Here is a 22672-nt window from a genome sequence, read left to right as displayed (position 1 = left end):
GAGATGGGAATACTAGACCACCTGACCTACCTCTTAAGAAATCTGTATGCAGGTCAGGAAGCAACAGTTAGAACTGCACATGGAACAACAGACTGGTTCCAAATAGGAAAAGGAGTTCATCAAGGCTGTATAGTGTCACCCTGCTTATTTAACTTATATGCAGAGTACATCATGAGAAACGCTGGGCTGGATGAAGCACAAGCTAGAATCAAGATTGCCAGGAGAAATATCAATAACCTCAGATATACAGATGACACCACCCTTATGGCAGAAAGTGAAGAGGAACTAAAAAGCCTCTTGATGAAGGTGAAAGAGAAGAGTGAAAAAGTTGGCTTAAAACTCAACATTCAGAAAATGAAGATCATGGCATCTGGTCCCATCACTTCATGGGAAATAGATGGGGAAACAGTGGAAACAGTGTCAGACTTTATTTTTCTGGGCTCAAATGTCACTGCAGATGGAGACTGCAGCCATGAAATTAAAAGACGCTTACTCCTTGGAAGACAAGTTATGACCAACCTAGACAGCAAATTGAAAAGCAGAGACATTACTTGGCCAACAAAGGTCCATCTAGTCAAGGCTATGGTTTTTCCAGTGGTCATGTATGGATGTGAGAGTTGGACTGTGAAGAGAGCTGAGCACTGAAGAATTGATGCTTTTGAACAGTGGTGTTGGGGAAGACTCTTGAGAGTCCCTTGGACTGCAAGGAGATCCAACCAGTCCATTCTGAAGGAGATCAGCCCTGGGATTTCTTTGGAAGGAATGATGCTAAAGCTGAAATTCCAGTACTTTGGCCACCTCATGTGAAGAGTTGACTCATTGGAAAAGACTCTAATGCTGGGAGGGATTGGGGGCAAGAGGAGAAGGGGACGACAGAGGATGAGATGGCTGGATGGCATCACCGACTCGATGGACGTGAGTCTGAGTGAAGTCAGGGAGTTGGTGATGGACAGGGAGGCCTGGCGTGCTGTGATTCATGGGGTCACAAAGAGTCGGACACAACTGAGTGACTGAACTGAACTGATTGCCTCTGGGTGGACATTTAGATGGTTTCAACTTTTCATGTATGCTATAACTTCCTCGGAATATGTCTTTGCACTTATGTGTGACAATATTTCTAACAAATCTTCCAAAGTGGAATAGCTGTGTCCCAGGACATGTGCATTTTTAATTTCAGTAAATGTTGCCAAACAGCCTTCTAGAGACTGCATCAGTGACACTCCCATAAAAAGATGGGAAGATGCCTTAAAAAACCCTAATGTTTCCTACTAACCTTTTAATCTTGGCCAACTTGAAGGGTGAGGGAAAAAAAAGAAATCTCATTGCTGTTTCAATTTATTAATAGTTTCATGACTACCCTCATTACTGGTCAGGTTGAGTACCTTCTCATATGCTACTTTGAAGTATCTAGTATTTTTTCTTTGAGATGTTGGTCATTTAACTTTTGAAATGTTGGTCATTTTTAAAATAGATCTATAAGAGCTCTCTTTATACTACAGAATAGCTTTTGCTCATTGCCAGCACTGACAGTACTTTTCACAGCTGCATTACCTTCTGACTCTGTACATTTCAGCTTCTGTGTTATTGTCCAGTTGCTCAGTTGTGTCCTACTCGTTGTGACCCCATGGACTGCAGCACACCAGGCTTCCCTGTCCTTCACCATCTCCTGGAGCTTGCTCAACTCATGTCCATTGAGTCGGTGATGCCATTCCCTTCTCCTCCCGCCTTCAATCTTCTAGGTAGTCAGTTTTATTTATCTTTTCCTTTATTTTTCTACATTTTCTATTTCCTATGAAATATCCTCACTCCAAGATAATTTTTCATATTACCTTCATTTTCTAATTCTTTTACTGCCTCATTTTTTACATTTCTGGAATTTACTGTGGTGTAAGGCACAAGGTTGCAATCAGCTTTATTTTTTCTCTAAATACTAGCCAATTGTCCTAACATCATGAACCATACAATCTCTCTTTTGTGAGATGTAACTAAACAACAAGAGACCTTTATCCCTGGATTAACCACCATCTATCTTCTAGGTCCCTGGAATGTCCTGACCTCCCAGAGCTCTTAGAAGAGCAAATTAAATGTTCTTCGTGAAAACACTGTGTAAGTATCAGAACCCACAGCCTCTGCATGGAGAACTGTAATCACTACATGTGGAAGACCAGCAGAAAGGATGTCTCAAGAAGCATCAGACCCTTCCACCAACACCCCAACACTGAGCCACAGGCTACTGTCTTTTGTCATTTTGACTTTGAGTGTAAAGTCAAAGTATACCCAGTGAGAGAGGCAATGTGAGGCAGCTTTACGTGGACCCAGGTCTGCCACTCACAGCTTAGACTTCAGGCAAGTCCTCCATCCTCCTTGAAAAGCAAGTTCCGCCTTGACAGTGACCACATGCCCACCATTACCTTTCTTTCAAGGAGTCCTCAGCAATCTACGAAGCACTTTCACAGATTTGATGCTTTACATCTAAACCAAGTCAAGTGCACCCAAAAGATGATGGATACTCTGGGCTGTGAAAGCTTTGAAAAGTTGCCTGGTCTCCAAATGCCCTAGTGGTGGCATTCCTACCTCCAGCCTCCTTTCTTTAAGTTGCCTCACCTACAGAAAACAGCATCCTCAGCACAACAGCTTTGCAGAGACAGGCATTTATCGGGACAGGGGGAGGAGGTGATGGGTAAGGAGGAAGAAATAATGACAAAGAAGCCCTTGGGTGTTTGTTCTGATACATTCAACTCCAATTTACAAACCAGCAACACCACCATTGACTAAGCGAGGCTCTAGTTGCCAGAGTAACCGGATTGGGGCATGAGGGAAACCTGCCACCTTGTGGCCATTTCCTGTAACAACAACTTTAAAACCCGTTGGAGTCCAGTCCCCACAGCCAGACCAGGCTTGGATCTCAAGGCTGAAGTAAGGTGGGATTTAGGGAGGAGTAGAGGTGGTTCTAGCATTTGAGCTGTCTTTCAGGCCTATATTTCTTGCTCCCCTCTGGGTGGGAACACATTTTCCTATGCAGATGGGCCAGCCAGGAGCCAACCCAATTTTAGTGGACCCATATCATGGTGGTACCCGTGGACACAAGAACTTGGAAAACCCAGCTGCTTTCCAGGTCTGCAGGTGATAACTATCCTTTACTCCAACTTCTTGTGTCAAAGGCCTACCCTAGGAAGGATGACACTAAAAAATTAAGGTATCAGAGGATGGGGCAATTCTATGCCTGGATAGGCAGAGCAACTCTTAATCCCCAAAGAGGCAAGCACTGCAACCTTAACTATGGTGCTCACTATTCAAGCACACAAGTCAAGGAAGTGGGGAATAGATCCAGGGAGAGACTGAACTATGAGAAAAACTTGTCCAGAGGGACAATGCAATCTTACTGGGCCATAAGGAAGAATAAACTAATAGCCGCCTCAGCAACAGGGATTGACCCATATATGAAACTAAGAAATAAAATAGACGAGACAAAGACAGATATCCTATGTTACTGCTTTGTGGTTGAATGGAAAGCTCAGCTAAATGAACTAGAGTACAAAAGATAAATTGACTTATTTACGTTAACTTACAGCTCAACAAAGAGAAAAGGTGGGAGGGAAAATTAGAAATTTGAAGGCATGAATAATCTACACATACTAATGCACATAAAAAAGACAACATCAACTAAATGTAATTGAGAGTAAAAGGAAGGCTGGTCATAATGCTTCCATAACCTGCATCAGAGCGAGAACTCCAAAAACATGGCATGTGTAGATGTATCGATGAATTGCCTGTCTGCACACATACAACAAACAACACACTGTACATCAATGATATTTCTACAACTTTTAAAATGGAACAGAGAAGAAACAAGAAAAAAAAAAAACAAAACAGAACTGCACTCTCTACTCCTCTCTAAAGGCCTTTAGCCTGGTTGGCATTACGTCCCTGCTGCCTCAGCAGGCTGGGATCACAAGGCTGAAATATGGTGGGTAGGGAGGAAGGGAGCGTGTGCCAGCATTTGAGCCCCTCTCAGACCTGTATTCCTTGCTCCTCTCTGCATGGGAACACAAATTTCCCGATGCAGATAGACCAGCCAGGACCCAACCCAATCTTAGTGCACCCAAATACTGATGGAGCCCCTGGGCAGAAGGAGTTTAGAAAACCCAGCTGCTCTCCTCTCCAGGTGATGGAGATTCTGAATGCAGCTTCCTTGTTTCAAGGACCTCCCCTAGGCAGGACCACACCCTCCAGGGAACCTTGAAGCAGGCCTTCAGACTTGTTCCTGTGGTGAGGGCTGAGAAGGAAGCCCAAGGAAGACAGACGCCCTCAGGTGTACTCACAATGACAATCCTGGAAGCCCAGGCACACTAGGTTTAGGCTTTCCTCCCCAGAGTTGGGCATGAAAAAGTGCTGCCACCTTGTGGATGCTTTTCTAACTGCTAGTGTCAATCTCCCGCTCCTGGGGTCTGAATATTCACCAGCCTGCTTGGTGGAAAAGTCACTGGCTCTCAAGAGATATTCAATGGGTGAAAATCATGGGAAAAATAATGCAAATCAGGACAGCTTTCCTGAAGCCAATCTCAACAGATAAATATAACTCAGTATGTAAAAGTAACAAGTTTAAAAAAACATAGAAAGACTTGAATAAAATCATCTCCTCCGATAAAGGTTAAGGAGAAGTAATTGAATAGTGCAGCAGGATATCATTTCCTTCCTGTCAGAGTAATCATCATTTTAACTTTCACAAACAACAAATCCTTGAAAAATTGTTGGGGAACAGTACTCCTACACTCTCAGATAAAACCCAAAGTGTATAGAGCTGAAACAGGAACACAATGGATGTTCCTTAGGAGACTAGAAATATAGTTGTCAGTTGGTCAGGTATTTCTAAGCTTGGAGTACAGCTGGAGAAAACTTTAATTCCAAAAGACACAGGTATGTCAGCGTTCAACAAAACAGTCATTATTTACAATAGCCAAGGCATCAAAATCAAAATGTCCTTGGGAAGATGAAAGGAACAGGAGGAAGTGGTACAGGGAGAAATGAAACTTGTTCAACCCTAAAGAGAAATGAAATATTGTCCTTCTCAGCAACAATTTTCCCAGAGATGATCATACTAACTAAAATAAATTAGACAAAGACAAACATTACTGATATCATTTAGAGGTGCAGTCGAAACACTCATAGCAATGAGCTACTTTAGCAAAGAGATTCAGAAACTTAAAACAGAAACTTACACTTACCAAAGGGAAACGGTTTGAGGAAAAAATAAATTTGCAGGTGGGAGGAAACTTATACTAATATATACATAAAATGAATCAACAAAATCCTAATCTATAACGATGAATTCTTCTCAACATGCTTTAATAACCTGTATGGGTCAGAAGCTCTGAAAAATTCCATGTGTAGATGTATCAATGAATCCCTTTACGGTAGACATAAACAAAACATGAATCAAGGATACTACTATAAAAAATTAAAAGTAACAGAAGAGATAACTGCGCTCTCTACTCCTCTCTAACTTTGCTTTCCCTCACTGGTGTCACGTTCCTGCAGCCTGAGCAGGTTTGGATCCCAAGGCTGCAATGTCCTGGGCTTCAGGGAGGAGAGGAGGATGTCCCAGCACACGAGACCCCTTTCAGGCCTGTAATGCCTTTTCCCCTCTGTGTGGGAACACAATTTCAGATGCAATAGGGCCTTCCAAGAGACAAACCAAGCTTATGCATCCAAAGCCTGGGGGACCCCCCGGGCTCTAAGAACTTTGAAAAGCTAGCTGTTCTCCAGGTCTCCCAGAGGTATAGATCCCTACTACCGATTCCTTCTTTTAAAAGCCTCTTCGATTTAGGACAGTGGGCTGCCCAGGTGGCTCAGTGGAAAAGAATCCACCTGCCAAACAAGACGCAGTTTCCATCCCTGGGTTGGGAAGATCCCCTGGAGAAGGGAATGGCTACCCACTCTAGTTTTTGCCTGGGAAATCCCATGCATAGAGGATCCTGGCGGGCTACAGCCCATGCAGTTGCAACGAGCCTGACACAACCAGCAGCTAAACCACTACCACAATTTAAGACAGCAATCTCAATCTCAATCCAGGTGTTCAGATTTGTCCCAGAGGTAAAGGAATGGGGGGAAGAAATTAAAAGACAAAAGCCCTTGAGCCTTTTTCTGGTAAAAGACATTCCAAATGAAAACCCAGGAAGCACAGTTTCACTAAGTCTCTGGTTGTTCCATTAGCCAAAGTTGGGCATGAAAAAGTGCTGCCTCCTCGTCGATGCTTCCCATAATAGCAACTCTAAAACCATTGCTTCTGAGTCCTGAATAGTCAGGAGTCCTACATGGCTGTAAATGACATTGTCCCTCATGAAATATCCTGGGTGAGGTATGGAAAAAGAATTCATCAGGACAACATTCCAGAGGTTAATTTCAAAGGGTAAATTTAACTAACAGGGTTGAGATTTTAAAAACCACCTCAAAAGATGCTCAAGACCACTAATTATTAGAGATAGGTAAATCAATGGCAATCCACTCCAGTACTATTGCCTGGAAAATCCCATGGACAGAGGAGCCTGGTAGGCTACAGTCCATGGGGTCGCAGAAAGTCGGACACGACTGAGCGATCTTCACCGTCTTCACCGTAAATCAAAAGTACAAGCAAGTATCACCTGTCATCAGAATAACCATGACTAAAAAGTATACAAACAGTAAATGCTGGAGAAGGCAAAGATAAAAGAGAGCCCTCCTTTCTGTTGCTGTGAATGTAAACTGGTAACGACCACCTTGGTTTACTGTGGTGAGCCATATAGAGGTTTCTAAAGAAACCAAAACTAGATCTACCAAATTATCTGGCAGTCCCACTTTGGGCATACAGCTGGTGAAAGTGAGAATTTGAAAACACATACTCACTCAACATTCTGTGCAGTTCTATTTACAATATCTAAATCATGGAGACAGCAACAATATCCATCAACAGATGAAGGGATGAAGAAGTTGTATATACAGACAATGGAATATTACTCAGCCATAAAAATATGAGATAATGCCTTTTGCAGGAACATGGATGGAACTAGAGATAATTATACTTAATGGAGAAAGATAAAGACACATATATGATATTGCTTACAATCTAAACATTGATACCCCTGAACTCATGTATAAGGGATAAACAGACTCAAACACTAAGAAACTGATAGTTACTGAGGGGAAAAGTAAGGGGAAAAAAGATGTGGGTATTCATAGATACACACTGCTGCTGCTGCTGCTGCTAAGTTGCTTCAGTCGTGTCCAACTCTGTGCGACCCCATAGACGGCAGCTCACCAGGCTCCCCCATCCCTGGGATTCTCCAGGCAAGAACACTGGAGTGGGTTGCCATTTCCTTCTCCAACGCAGGAAAGTGAAAAGTGAAAGTGAAGTCGCTCAGTTGTGTCCGACTCTTAGCAACCCCATGGACTACCGGCTACCAGGCTCCTCCATCCATGGGATTTTCCAGGCAGAAGTACTGGAGTGGGGTGCCATCGCCTTCTCCAAGGTACACAGTAGTACTTATAAAATATATAGTCCACAAAGACCTATGATACAACATAGGGAACCCTACCCAACACTCTGTAATAATGTACAGAATCTAAGAAGGGCTTCCCTGGTGGCTCAGATGGTAAAGAATCTGCCTGCAATGTGGGAGATCTGGGTTCAATCCTTGAGTCAGGAAGATCCCCTGGAGAAGTGAATGACAACCCACTCTAGTAGTCTTGCCTTGGGAATTCCATGAACAAAGGAGCCTGGCAGGCTATAGGAGACTTGTCTCTAATGCATGCATGTCTCTAATAATTAGCAGTGTTTTGCATCTTTTCAACTACTCTTTTTTTTTTAAGCCTTGTGAGTAAAATTTACCTCTTGAAATTGGCATCTTGAGTCTGCCCTGTTTTGAATTCTTCTATTATCTACCCCAGGGCATTTCTTGAGGGCAAATGTCATTTACAGTCCTGCAAGCTTGTGAATATTAAGTGCTTATAAGAGACATGCAAGGGGCTTCCCCAATGGCTCAGCTGGTGAAGAATCTGCCTGTAACATCTAGCAGATTGAATTGAATTGAAGACCCAGGTTCAATCCTTGAGTTAGGAAAATCCCCTGGAGAAGGAAATGGCTACTCGATCCAGTATTCTTGCCTGGAGAATTCCATGGACAGAGGAGCCTGGAGGGCTACAGTCCATGGGGTTGCAAAGAGTCGGATGTGCCTGAGTAACTAATGTACATATAGAGACAAGCAAATCAAAACTACAATGAGGTATCGCCTTGCACCTGTCAGAATGGTCATTATTAAAAAGTCTACCAACAATAAATGCTGGAAAGGATGAGGAGAAAAGGGAGGCCTGCTATGCCATTGGTGGGATGTAAACTGTTAACAGCTACTATAGAAAACAGCATGGAAGGGTCCACCAACAGATCAATGTATAAAGAAGATGTAGTGTGCAGACTATTAGTCATTGCAAATTCTGCCACTTGCAACAACATGACTGGGCCTAGAGTATATTATACCTGCTGAAATAAGCTAGTGAAAGCTCTATGTTCTCAATTATATGTGGAATCTAAAAAGTGCAAGAAAGGATTGTATATAGTAATAACAAAATACTAGTAGAGTTACAGAGAACAAATTAGTGGTTACTGGTTGGAACTGTGAAGCGGGGAGGGTAAGACAGTCGTTTCTCTTAATCCAATACTCCTATGTAGAAAATAAATAGGGATATATTGTACAAAACAGGGAAATATAGCCATTATTTTGTAATAACTTTAAGTAGAACATAATCTATATATGTTGTACCGCTGAGACTAATGTAAAATTGTAAATCAACTATACTTCAATTTTAAAAATCCATAGTGTGACTGAATGGATTAAAAAATTTTATACTGTATATAAGAGACTTCATGAATCTTAGGGCCATATATAGGATACAGTTGAATAATTGGGGAAAAAAGATATTTCATGCAAATGATATTTACCTGACTTGTCTACTATCAGGTAAAAAAGATTTTAAGTCAAACCTCTCAAAGAAACAAAGGCTGTATAATGATAAAGGGATTAATTCATCAAGAAATTATGACAATTATAAATATGTATGTATTCAGCATTCGAGTCGCTAAACATATTATATAAAGAAAATGTTAACACCCATGAAGGGGAAATGTGCAGAAATAGAATAATGGTAAGAAATATCAACATGCAACTGTCACCACTGTATAGATCATCCAGACAGAATATCAAAAAGGAAACACTGAATTTGAATGCACACTTGACAGCCAGGCAGGCATATATGTACATTCCACTCAAGAGCACCAAAATTTCCACTCTTTTGAAGTATACATGTTAATAGAACATTTCCTAGGATAGATCAAATGCCTAGCCACAAAACAAGTCTTCAGAAACCCAAGAAGATTGAAATCATATCAAATATCTTTTCCAACCACAATGGTATGAAAATGAAATTCAGTATTAAGAGGAATAATGGAAAATTCAAGAACACTTAGAAATTGAACAACAAGCTCCTCAACAACCAATGCATACAAAATAAATCAAAAGGGAAATTTTAAAAATCTTGAAACAAAATTGGAAACCTGAAGTACCTAAACTTATGGAATACTACAAAAACAATTCAATTTGAAGAGTTATGTTTACAGTGATAAATGCAACATTTTAGAGTCTTCCCTGTAGCTGATGAGTGTCAAGGGCCTGCCCCATCGACCCCCATGCCTCCAGCACTCCTGCACCACAAGGCCCTGCAACCAGACACCCTGGGGGCCTGCCCTGTCCACCTGTGCCCCTGGAGCACCACACAGCCCCCATCGTGGAGGGCTGCCTTGCCTCCAGCACACCCATCACAGTCACATAATGCAGGGCCTCACATCAATTTAGACCAGCATCCAACACAGCCTTCTAACTAGTCTACAGCAGTTGGCCCTGTCGTAGCAGAAAGGTGCATGAAGCCCACAGAGGGGACACCCCTGGAGCATCTGGCTGTGCTGGCCAGAGGGGAGGTGTGCTGGGCCCTGTAGGCCATCTCCTGCATGAAGCCATGTGTCTAAGGCCAGGAAATGGAATGAACTGAACCTAGTGAATAGAAATGCACAGAGAAATAGGAAACATAGGGAAACAAATGAATATGTTACAAATGAAGTAACAAGACACATCAGAAAAAGAACTAGATAAAAGAGAAATAAGCAGTCTACCTGGGAAAAAAGTGTTCAAAGTAATGATTACAAGGATGCTCACCCATGTCAGGAGAATAGACGGACATGAGAACTTCAGCAAACAGGAAAAAATATGTAAAAAAAAAAAAAAAAAGAGCCAAACAGCTGAAAAATACAGTATACAATAACTGAGATTAAAAAGAGGGCCCAGGACTTCGCAGGTGGTCCAGTGGTTAAGGCTCTGTGCTCCCAATGAAGGGGGCAGGGGCCCGATCCCTGATTTGGGAACTAAGATCCCACATGGCCTGATGAAAAAAAGAAGTAAAAAGAGAGAGCCCAAATAAATCAGAAATGAAAGAGATGGAATTATAACAGACACCACAGAAATACAAAATATCATAAGAGTTCACTATTAATACAATTAATTATATGCCAACAAATTAGATTTTCTAAAAGTAGATAAATTTCTAGAAATATATTAGGAATAAATTTAAAAATCTAAACAGATTACTAGAAATGAAATTGAATCAGTAATAATAAAAAATTTCCCAATAAAAAAAAGTCCAGGGACAGGTGGCTTCAATGATAAATTCTACCAAACATTTAAAAGAAAGTTATTAATAACATCTATCCTTTCCAAACTATACTAAAAAATTGAAGAAAGACTGTTTCCAAACTTATTCTGAGGCCAGCATCACCCGTATATGAAAACCAGGTAAAAACATTAGCCAAAAAGGTAAATTACAGGCCAATATTTCTGATGCGAAGAGCTGACTCATTTGAAAAGACCCTGATGTTGGGAAAGATTGAAGGCAGGAGGAGAAGGGGATGACAGAGGATGAGATGGTTAGATGGCATTACCGACTCAATGGACATGAGTTTGGGTAAACTCCGGGAGTTGGTGATGGACAGGGAGGCCTGGCGTGCTGCGGTTCATGGGGTTGCAAAGAGTCAGACATGACTGAGCGACTGAACTGAACTGAACTGAACAGGCAATATTTCTGATGCAAAAATCTTCAGCCAGATATTACTAAACTGAATTCAACGATACATTAAAAGAATCGTACACCATGATCAAATGGGATTTATCTCAGGAATGCAGGAATGATTCCATATATGCAAATCAATTAAATGACATACCAGATTAGCACAACAAAGGATAAAATCATATGATCATTTTCATACCTCAAGCAAAACATTTGGCAAAATTCAACAAAATTCTAAATTTTATTTATTATAAAAACTCTCAACAAAATTAACATAGAGACAACATACCTTTTTTTCATAATAAAGGGAATGAACTCCCCAGATGGTTAAGTGGTTGGGAAACTGTGATTCCCCTGCAGGGGTGTTGTTTAAATCCCTGGTCTGAGAACTAGGATCCTGAATGCTGTGTAGTGAGGCAATAAATAGATAAATAAATAAAAGGGCATATATAACAAAATCAGAGTTAACATCATACTTAATGGTGAAAAGCTGAAAGCATTTCCTCTAAGAACAGGAGCAAGGATTCCTACTATCACCACTTTTATTCAACACAGTATTAATTATTTTAGCTACAGCAAAAAGATAAGAACAGAAGTAAAAAATGGGATTTGTGAAGGAAATAAAACTGTCACCATTTGCAAATGACATGATAATATATAGAAAAAACCCTAAAGATTTCACCAACATATTATCATAAATGAATTCAGTAAACTTGAAGTATACACAGTATACAGAAATTTGTTATTTTTCTCTGCACAATAATAAACTATCAGAGAAATTAAGAAATAAAACATTTAGGATTATACCAAAATTAATAAAATGCCTAGGAATAAATTTAACCACAGAGGTGACAGATTTATATACTGAAAAGTATAAGACATTGATGAAGGAAATTGAAGCTGACACCGGTGAAAAGATATTCTGTGCTCTTGGTTGGGGATGAATTAATCTTTTAAAAAACAGCCATTTTACTTGAAGAAACCTACAGATTTAAAACAATCCCTGTCAAAATACCCATAACATTTTTCACAACTAGAACAAACAATTCTAAAATAAACATAGAACCACAGAACACCCACATTGCAAAGCAATTCTAAGAAAAATGATCAAAGCTGGAGATGGAATGCTCCCTGACTACAAAGCTATAATAATCACAAAAGCAGACATATAGATCAATGGGATACAGATCCCAAAAAGGAACGTACATAGTTATGGTGAATAAATCTACTACAAAGGAGGCAAGAATATACAAAGGCGAAAAGACAGTCTCTTTAATAAGTAATATTGGGATAACTGGAGAACTACACGTGAAATAATGAAATTAGAGCATTTCCTCACACCATACACAAGTATAAATTCAACATGGATTAAGGACCTAAATGTCACACACCAAACCATAAAATTCCTGGAAGGGAACATAGGCAGAAAACCCTGACATAAATTGTAGCAATTTTTTTTTTTGGATCTGGTCTCTAAGGCAAAAGAAATAAAAACAAAAATAAATAAATGGGACCTAAATAAACTTAAGAATTTTTTCACAGCAATGAAAACCATCAACAAAATAAAAATTCAAAGTGCAAAATGGAAGAACATATTTGTAAATGATATGACTGATAAAGGGTTAATATCCAAGATACATAAGCAGCTCATACAAGTCAATGTCACACACACACACAAAGAACAAACAACACAATCAATAATGGTCAGAAGACATGAATAGACATTTTTCTAATATAGACATACAGATGGCTAAAACGCTTATGAAAAGTTGCTCAACATCACTAGTTATTAGAGAAGTTCAATTCAAAACAACAATGAGATGTCAACCTCACACCTGTCAAAATAATCATCATCAAAATATCTACAAATAACAAATTTTAGAGAGCATGCGGAGAAAAGCAAACCCTTGTACACTGTTGGTAGGACTGAAAATTATTGCAGGCACTATGGGAAATAGGATGAAAGTGCCTCAAAAAACTAAAAATAGAACTACCATATGATCCATCAATAATTCTCCTGGGTACACATCTAGGAAAAAATAAAAACACTAATTCAAAAAGTTGCATAAACCTCAATATTCATAGCAGCACTATTGAAAATGGCCAAGATATAAAAGCAATCCAAATGCCCATGAACTGACAAATGGACAAAGAAGATATGGCATGTATGTCCAGTGGAATATTACACAGCCACAGAAAGAGTAACATTCTCCCATTTGAAGAAATGTGGATGGGCCTCGAGAATCTTATTTTTAATGAAGTCAGTCAGAGAAAGACAAAAACAGTGTGACATCATTTATATGTGGAATCTAAAACTAATACAAATGTAAATGCAAAGAGAAACAGACTCACATATAGATAAACAAAGTAGTGGTGACCAATGGGGGCAGGTGAGTGGGGAAAGGTAAGTTAGGGCTATAGGATTAAGAGGTACAAACTACTATCTATAAAATATTAATAGATAAGCAACAAAGAAATACTGTATAGAACAGGGAATTATAGCCATTATCTTATAATAACTTTTAATCAGGTATAACCTGTAAAAATTACTGGATCATTATGCTGTACATATGAAACTAATATTGTAAATAAACTATATTTTTTTAAGAAATAAATAAATAATAATTAGGTAGAGGAGTCCAATAAACATTCTGCCAAAAAAAAAAAATACACATAGCTAAAAGGACCACGGAAACATGCTCAACATCAATCATCATCAGAGAAATGTAAATCAAAAAACAACACAAAGATGTCACCTTACAGTTGTCAGAATGCCTGTCATCAAAATGACAGCACTTAAAAAGGGTTGCCTAGGATGTAGAGAAAAGAGAACTCATCTGTGCTGTTGCTAAGAATGTAATTCAGTGCAGCCACTACTGCAAACATTACAGAGGGTTCTGAAAACATAAAAAAATAAAAACATATGATTTAGCAATTCCAGTTTGGTTATTTATCCAAAGAGATACATGCACACCCCTTATGTTCATTGCAACATAACTTACAATACCCAACATATGGTAGGAAGCTAAATGTTCACAATAGATAAATGGATAAAAACTGATTTTATATATATATATACACACACACACATATATATACACAAAAATACATATGAAAATACACATAAAACACATTATACATACATATATATACACATAATATAGATACACACATAAATACATATATACACCATAGATACATATATACATGCAAATATATACATAAATATATAGAGATATGTTTATACATATGTAGTTATAAATATTACTCAGCCATAAAATGATGAACTCTTGTCATTTTTGATGACTTGGATGGACCTGCAGAGTATGATGCTAAGTGAAGTAAGTCATAGAAAAAGATAAATACTACATGATCTCATATGTGTAATCTAAAAACAAAATAAAAACAAAAACAGTCTTACAGACACAGTGAACAAATTGGTGGTTGCAGGAGGGGAGGTGAGTGGGTACTGAACAAGACAGTTGAAGGTTACAAAATTCTAGTTATAAAATAAAAATTGACAAGAATTTAATATAAAGAATATGGTTCATGATACTGAAATAACTGTGGATGGGAACAAATGGTCACTAGACTTACGGTGATCATTTTGTAATATGTGTGTGTGTGTGCTAAGTCGCTTCAGTTGTGTCTGACTCTTTGAGATCCTGTGGACCATAGCCCACCAGGCTCCTCTGTCCATAGAATTCTCCAGGTGAAAACACTGGAATGGGTTGCCATTTGCTCCTCCAGGGGATCTTCCTGAATGCTGAACGATTATGTTGTACATCTGAAACTAATGTAATACTATATGTCAACTATTCTTCAATTTAAAAAAAAGGAAAAGAATGCAGGCCCTGACAGCATTTCACCTGAGCCATTTCTTAGGGGTGTGTTTCTAATGAACAGCCTTGAGAAATGAGGTAATGTCTCTCCCTCTAACAGGAAGCTTGCTAACCTCTCATTTTAAAGGTAGTGGGGTCCTCAAACCCAGTGTTCCTCCACATAACATAACTGAGTACATGCATAGCATCCAACTGGACCCCTCTGTGTCATCCCAGTGGGAACGAATGGGAAGGAATATCAATACAATACTATGCTCATGCTTGTTGTGCTATAAGTAATAAAAATCTTTTATCTCTGAAAAATAAAACCTGAATTAAAGAACCTAATTTCACAGTTAAAGGAACTAGAAAAAGAACAGACTTAGCCCAATGTTTGCAGGATGAAATAAATAACAAGGATTAGAGCGGTTATAAAAGTAATAGAAGGACCTGCACTAAAGCACAGGGAACTCTACTCAATATTCTGTGATGATCTATATGGGAAAACAATCTAAAAAACAGTGGATATATGTATAACAGATTCACTTTACTGTACACATGAAACTAACAACATTATAAATCAACTATACTCCAATAAAAGTAAAGTAATAAAGATTATAAAAATAGTAGAAAGAGAAATAATATTGAGGAGTTTGGCTTGGGAAAAAACATCATCAACAAACTGTTAACTAGTATAACTAAGAAAGAGAGAACGTGTATATATATACATATATGTATGTGTGTGTATATATACACATACACACACACATATAAAGGCATTACAATGATACAAATTACAAAATACAGGAAGTCAGAGATTATTAATAATCAGATACAAACAAGTTGGATTATTTAGGAAAAAACAGACAAACTCCTAGAAACATACGAACTACCAAAACTAAATAGTTAAGAAATAGAATACCTGAACAGACCAGTAATGAGTAGAGAGAATGAAACAGTATTGAAAAATCTCTCAATAAATAACATTTCAATAAATAAAATTCAAATGGTTTTATTGGTGAATTATAACAAATGTTTAAAGAGAAATTAAAGCCAAGAATTCTAAAAAGAGGAGTGAACACTTTCAAACCACCTTCTGAGGCATTCATTACCCCAATATCAAAATCAGATGAGGACACTGTGAGAAAAGTACAGATCAATATCCCTAAAAAACATAGATGACACACACTCAAAATATTGGCAAACCAAACTCAACAGCACATTAAAGAGATCATTCACCATGATCAAGTGGGATTTATGCCTGGATGCAAGGATGGCTCAACATATGCAAATCAATAAATGTGATACATTACATTGAGAATAAAGTGAAAACATGATCTACTAATCATTAATCTACTAGTAGTAGTAATGATCTACTAATAATTACTAATAGATACAGAAAAATCTGACAAAATTTGACATCTTTCAACTTCCTTTCATGATAAAGACTCAAGAAAGTTATAGAAGGAATATACCTCAACACATCAAAAGTCATACGACAAGCCCAAAGCTAACAGTATATTGAATTATGAATCCACAAAACATTTCTTCTGAGGTTTGGACCAAGACAAGCTTACCTATTCTTGCCTCTTTGATGAAACAGAGTACTGGAACTCCTAACCAGAGCAAGTAAGCAAGAAAACTAAATCCAAATCATCAAGATAAAGCTAGATTTTCTCTGCAGATGACATTTTTCTATAACAAAACCCTAAACATATCACCTCTCAAACACTATTCAACCTAATAAATAGAGTAAGCTGCAGGATACGAAACCAGCATATAAAAATCATTTGTAATTGTACACTCTAACAACAGAAATTATCAGAAAAGGTTTAAAAAGTCCTATTTACAATAGCACCAAAAAGAAAATACAGTTAACAATATGAAAGACTGAACCTAAGACTTGATACCATAAAAGTTTTAAAAGCAAATGTAAGAAACTCCTCCACATTGGTTTTGATGATTATTTTTCTGGATACAAGACTAAAAGCACAAAAGCAAAAATTAACCAAAATTAAATCAAACTTAAGTTTTTCTACAACAAAAATTAAAAGTCAACATACCAAATGGGGAAAAAATGCAAACATAAAATCAATAAAGGGTATACAATCAAAATACATTTTTTAAAAACTCAAAATGCTACAAGAAACCAAAAAATCCAATATGGATAGGTAAGTGAGCGAGTGAGAGTCGCTTAGTCGTGTCCAACTCTTTGCAATCCCATGGACTGTACCCCACCAGGCTTCTCTGTCCATGGAATTCTCCAGGCAAGAATACTGGAGTGGGTTACCATGCCCTTCTCCAATGGAGAGATAAAGGAAATAGATTTTTTCCCCCAAAAAAAACATACAGGTTTCCAATAGGCATATGAAAATGTGCTCAACATGACTCATCATCAGTGCAATCCAAATTAAAACCACAATCAGATACTATCTCACACCTCTTAGAATGCTGCTGCTAAGTCGCTTCAGTTGGGTCCGACTCTGTGCGACCCCATAGATGGCAGCCCACCAGGCTCCCCCGTCCCTGGGATTCTCCAGGCAAGAACACTGGAGTGGGTTGCCATTTCCTTCTCCAATGCATGAAAGTGAAAAGTGAAAGTGAAGTCGCTCAGTCATGTCCGACCCTCAGTGACACCATGGACTGCAGCCTTCCAGGCTTCTCCATCCATGGGATTTTCCAGGCAAGAGTACTGGAGTGGGGTGCCATTGCCTCCTCCAGCCTCTTAGAATGGCTATCATCAAAAAGAGGATATTTTCAACTTACTGTCTTCTTGAGGATGTAGATGAAAGGGAATATGTGAACTGTTAGTGGGGATACAATTTTTGCAGCCGCTATGGAAAACAATATTCAAAAAGTAAAAGTAGATCCATTGTATGATTCATCAATTCCACTTTTGAGTATTTATCCAAAGAAAATAAAAGCACTAACTTGAAAAGATATATGCACCCCTATATTTACTGCAGCATTATCCACAATAGCCAAGATATGGATGCAACCTAAGTTCTTTTCAACAAATAAATGGATAAGAAAGATATGACATCTGCATCTATATTGATATATACCCCCTTCAAGGATCACTGCCTTATCATGGCAAAGGGGCTTGTGTAACTCAATGAAGCTATGAACAATGCCATGCAAGGCTACCCAAGACAGACAGGTCATAGCAGAGAGTTCTGACAAAATGTGATCCACTGGAGGAGGGAATGGCAAACCACCCCAGTATACTTGTCATGAGAACCTCATGAACTGCATAAAAGGCCAAAAAGATATGACACCAAAAGATGAGTCCCCCAGGTCTGAAGGTATTCAATACGTTACTTGGGAAGAGCAGAGGAGAATTACCAATAGACCTAGAATGAATGAAGCAGCTAGGCCAAAGCAGATACAACGCTCAGTTTTGGATGTGTCTGGTAATGAAAGTAAAATCTGATGCTACAAAGAACAGTATTGTATAGGATCCTAGAATGTTAGGTCCATGAATCAAGGAAAATTGGATGTGGTCAAGCAGGAGATGGTAAAAATAAACACTGACATCTTAGGAATCAATGGACGGGAACGGGCAAATTTAATTCAGAAAACCATTATATCTACTACTGTGGGCAAGAATCCCATAGAGGAAATGGACTGGGCCTCATAATCAACAAGAGTCCAAAATACAGTACTTGGGTACAACCTCAAAAATGACAGAATGATCTCAGTTGGTCTCCAAGGAAGGACATTTAAGATCACAGAATCCAAGTGTATGCCCCTACCACCAATGCTGAAGAAGGTGAAGTTGATCAGTTCTCTGAAGACATAAAAGATCTCCTAGAACACCTAAAAAAGGTGTTCTATTCATTATCAGGGATTTACATTTTATAAATACACTTGAGGAGACATGCACACAATTACATAAAATAAATTAGAGCTATTGGTTCTGAATCTTTGATGTCTTTGAAAGTGTTTATCAATTGAGTTGAGTGACTTCACTTTCACTTTCATGCATTGGAGAAGGAAATGGCAACCCACTCCAGTGTTCTTGCCTGGAGAATCCCAAGGACGCAGGATCCTGGTGGGCTGCCATCTATGGGGTCGCACAGAGTTGGACACGACTGCAGTGACTTAGCAGCAGCAGATTTCAGAAACTTAACTAATCAAACATTAATATGATTCTTGTAAACTTTTTTGTTGAAAATACAAAGAAATGATAAAGGAGAGTATGTCCATTGCATGAAGTCTGGAGTATGATGGAAACTTACAAGAGCAAGCCTTAACTCTTTACAATCTCCATTTGAAAAGCTAGGATCTTTAATAAACAAAGGTGACCATGTTCATTTTCCAAAGCAACTACAAGCAAAGGAAAACTAAGATTGGAGTTTCCAGATTTACCATAATGGTTTATGCACATTTCTCAGCTAATCACACCAAACTCTTACTAAAGATAAACTATACAAGCTTCATAGCAGAGGAATCTTGCAGAAAGCACCAGAACCAGTGAACCTCAGGTGTAATGGGACAAATGATAATCACAGGACTGAAAGACTCAAGACACATAATCACTGATGTAGTATTCTGGGTGGAAATACATAAGAAAACCATAATCTGAAACTACCATGGAAAAAATGTCATTTAATGCAAATTTCAATCCACATATACTTCCCATATTCTCTGACTTGAATACTGTATTTAAATAGTCTTTCTTATCAATATACAGATCAAATCCCTCCTAATTACTTTTCTTCCCCAGAACTTTGATTTAAATGGACCACTAATACCATCCCAATTAAAACTGTTTTCTTAACCCTGTTGTGATAAGTTGATGTTACATTCAGGTGTAGAGTAATCATTCCACTTTCCCCTTCACTAGCATCTCAACATCTGAAATTATCACATAGGGAATTTTGGATATTAATGCCTTCTCGTGTTGCTCTTTCACAAAAGGGACAATTTTAATAACTGAAGGTCATTAATTCATGCTGAGAGTCTTCCACGCTTTGTGGGGAGCCTGGATGCAGACAATGAGCAAAGACTCTGGAACACTGGGGAGAAGTAAAGAGCTGACTTTGACTATCTATGGGGAGAAGTAAAGAGCTGACTTTGACTATCTACAAAGAAAAAAAAAAGAAGTGGAAAACAGCCTCACTAGACAGGAACATCAGAAGTAGAAAATGAAAGGCTTACAGGTTCTCAATCCATGACATTTCAGGAGGAAAAGCAGACAGAGCCTCTGACCCAGGACAGAACATTTACCCGAGAAGCTGCCGTTTTCTCCTTTTCTTCCCGCTCTGCGTTGTTTTCTCATCGATGTCATGCTGAGAACCACATTAGTATCTTGAGAATGACTTCAATGGCATCTGCACAGCTTCTGCATCTGTTCCCACCGCACCCACAGGCAAAAGAACGCAGAAATGCCGACTTTTTGAAAAAAGAGAGATTCAGGAACAATGAGCTCCTGCATGGAGCTCATTTCTGGAGGTTTTTTTCTCACAGAAAAAACTGTGAGGTTTTTCTTTCCTGTCTGCACGTGCTCTCCCCTCACACAGATGCCCCCAGACTCTGCTACAGCGTAGAGTAAGGGGGCTACACCGCACTGCCCATCTCATCCCATGTAGAGCAGCCACCAATGCCTCCGCAGACGGAAAAGGATTGAAGACTGGAAGCAATGCTCACCCATGTACCCCATAGCCCTTGTGCTTAAACTGAGCCTAACTTAGAATCACCTGGTGTTGAAACAATGCAGATGTTCCCACCACGATCAATACACACTGGGAAGGGCACAGGTATTATTACTAAACCCTCATCATGGAATACTAATGGGAAACTGTGTGGGAACCACACAGCAAACATTTCTTCCAAAGTTTTAAAGTGCACACAAATTTGGGGGGAATGAGGGCCCCAGTCTAACTATGATTCTCCTGTGGAGTTCATGAAATGGCATATTTAACAAGTTTTTTGTTGGTGCTGATGTGACTCCCTCAGACCTGTATTCAGTAGCACTGAGCTAGAGCTATCAGGCATAGCACACCTGAGACCACTGAGTAGCATGAAGTTTCAGGCTAAGAACTTCCAGAAGTGCAGGTTCCCTGAGCCTGATTCCTAGGGGCTGAGCCCCTCCTGGAATAAGTGTGGCCTTGCTGGTGCCTGGAAGGGATGCTCCCAGGTTGGTGGAAATCACATGATGGGTTTAGGGTATGTGAGGGGTTGCCTGTAGAAATCTATTCAAAGGCACTCTTAGTCCTTACATCCTTTAGCCCCCTGTCCTCTCAGGGCCCACTTGACCCAAAGGACTACTGGGGAGTGAGGCATGACTACTTGTCCTCAGGTGAGCTGAGATTCCATAACCCCAAAGATCCAGAGCATGAGTTGTTTGCATCACAGATTTATTTGAAGATAAACCAAAGGCATTAATGGGGAATTAACATTTTGTGCTGGGAATGGTCAGAAGTCTTTGAAAATGATGCCATGAATGAATATTTGATGATTCACAAAGGAAATTGTGATCTATGTTAATAAAGCACATTACAGCTGAACCAACAGGTCAGAACTTTTTGTTTATTGTGTGTCTATGTGTTTGTGTTATAAATTGTGGTGCCACAGTTTGTTCTCCCCACCCCGCTTAAGTATTTATACGTCCTCACATCTTTAACATGCATTCTTAAGGTAAAAATTGAGAAAAGCATATCCACTTTTTCAAATATTCTTTGAGAATCTAGTGTCTTTTATATTTTTATTTCAATTTTTAATGAAATTTTAAAGGTTACTTTCCATTTACAATTATCATAAAATATTGGCTATTTTCCTCATGTTGTACAATATATCCTTGAGCCTATATGACACCCAATGGTTTGTGCCTCCCACTCCCCAGCCCCTATCTTGCCTCTCCCACCTCCCCACTGGTAACCACTCATGTGTTCCCTGTGTCTGTCAGTTTGTTTCTTTTTTGTCATATTCACTCATTTCTTATATTTTTTAGAGTCCACATATAAGTGATATCATACAGTATTTGCCTTTCAATGTGTGACATTTCATTTTGCATAATGCCTTCCAAATATATCCATGTTGGTGCAAATGGCAAATTTGCAAACGGTAGTATATATGCATTGTATATATGTACTACATCTTCCTTATCCGTTTATCGGTTATGGACATTTAGGTTGCTCCTGTATTTTGACAACTGTAAACAATGTTGCTATGAACATTAGGGTGCATGTATCTTTTTGAATCTTTTAGTATATTCCAATAAGTGTTTCATGCTCCACATACTAGTGTATTTAAAATTTTAAGTGATTTTTAAAAACAGCCTTTTTTTTTTTTTTTTTTGCTGAGAAGCTTGTGGGATTTTAGTTCCCCACAACCAGGGATTGAACCCAGGTCATGGCAGTGAAAGCACCGAATCCTAACCACTGGACTGCCAGGGAACTCCCAGACAGATTAGACTTTAAAATAAGGACGGTTAAAAGAGAAAAAGAAGGTCAATACACCATGATCAAGGGAGTAATCTAAGAAGAACTAACAAACTTAAGTATTTATGCACCCAGCAAGGAGCACCTAAATACATAAACAAATATAACTGACTTAAAGGGAGACATTGACAGTAACAGTAAAAGCAAGGAAATTTAAAACCCCACTTAAGACAATGGACAGGTCATCCAGACAGAAAATCAATAAGGAAACACTGATCTTAAATGACACATTAAACCAGATGGATACATATATAAATATATATA

The 22672-nt window shown here is 38.8% G+C and overlaps 1 long non-coding RNA gene across 2 annotated transcripts in view; it reads right to left on the bottom strand.

Moving 5' to 3' along the window:
- Positions 1-20668, bottom strand: part of LOC147370929 (uncharacterized) — a 64208-nt gene extending 43540 nt beyond the window's left edge. For both annotated transcript variants that reach the window (XR_015165623.1, XR_015165624.1), the window contains exon 1: positions 20196-20668. This is a non-coding gene — a long non-coding RNA (uncharacterized LOC147370929). The remainder of the gene's footprint in view (positions 1-20195) is intronic.
- Between the last annotated feature and the right edge of the window lie 2004 nt (positions 20669-22672).

The sequence above is a fragment of the Bos grunniens genome, chromosome 6 (assembly GCF_055505025.1).
Source record: "Bos grunniens cultivar Pamir isolate PY7600 chromosome 6, Bosgru_T2T1.0, whole genome shotgun sequence".
Classification (NCBI taxonomy): domain Eukaryota; kingdom Metazoa; phylum Chordata; class Mammalia; order Artiodactyla; family Bovidae; genus Bos; species Bos grunniens.
Note: the sequence above shows the minus strand (reverse complement) of the source record. Positions and strands in the feature narration are given on the sequence as shown.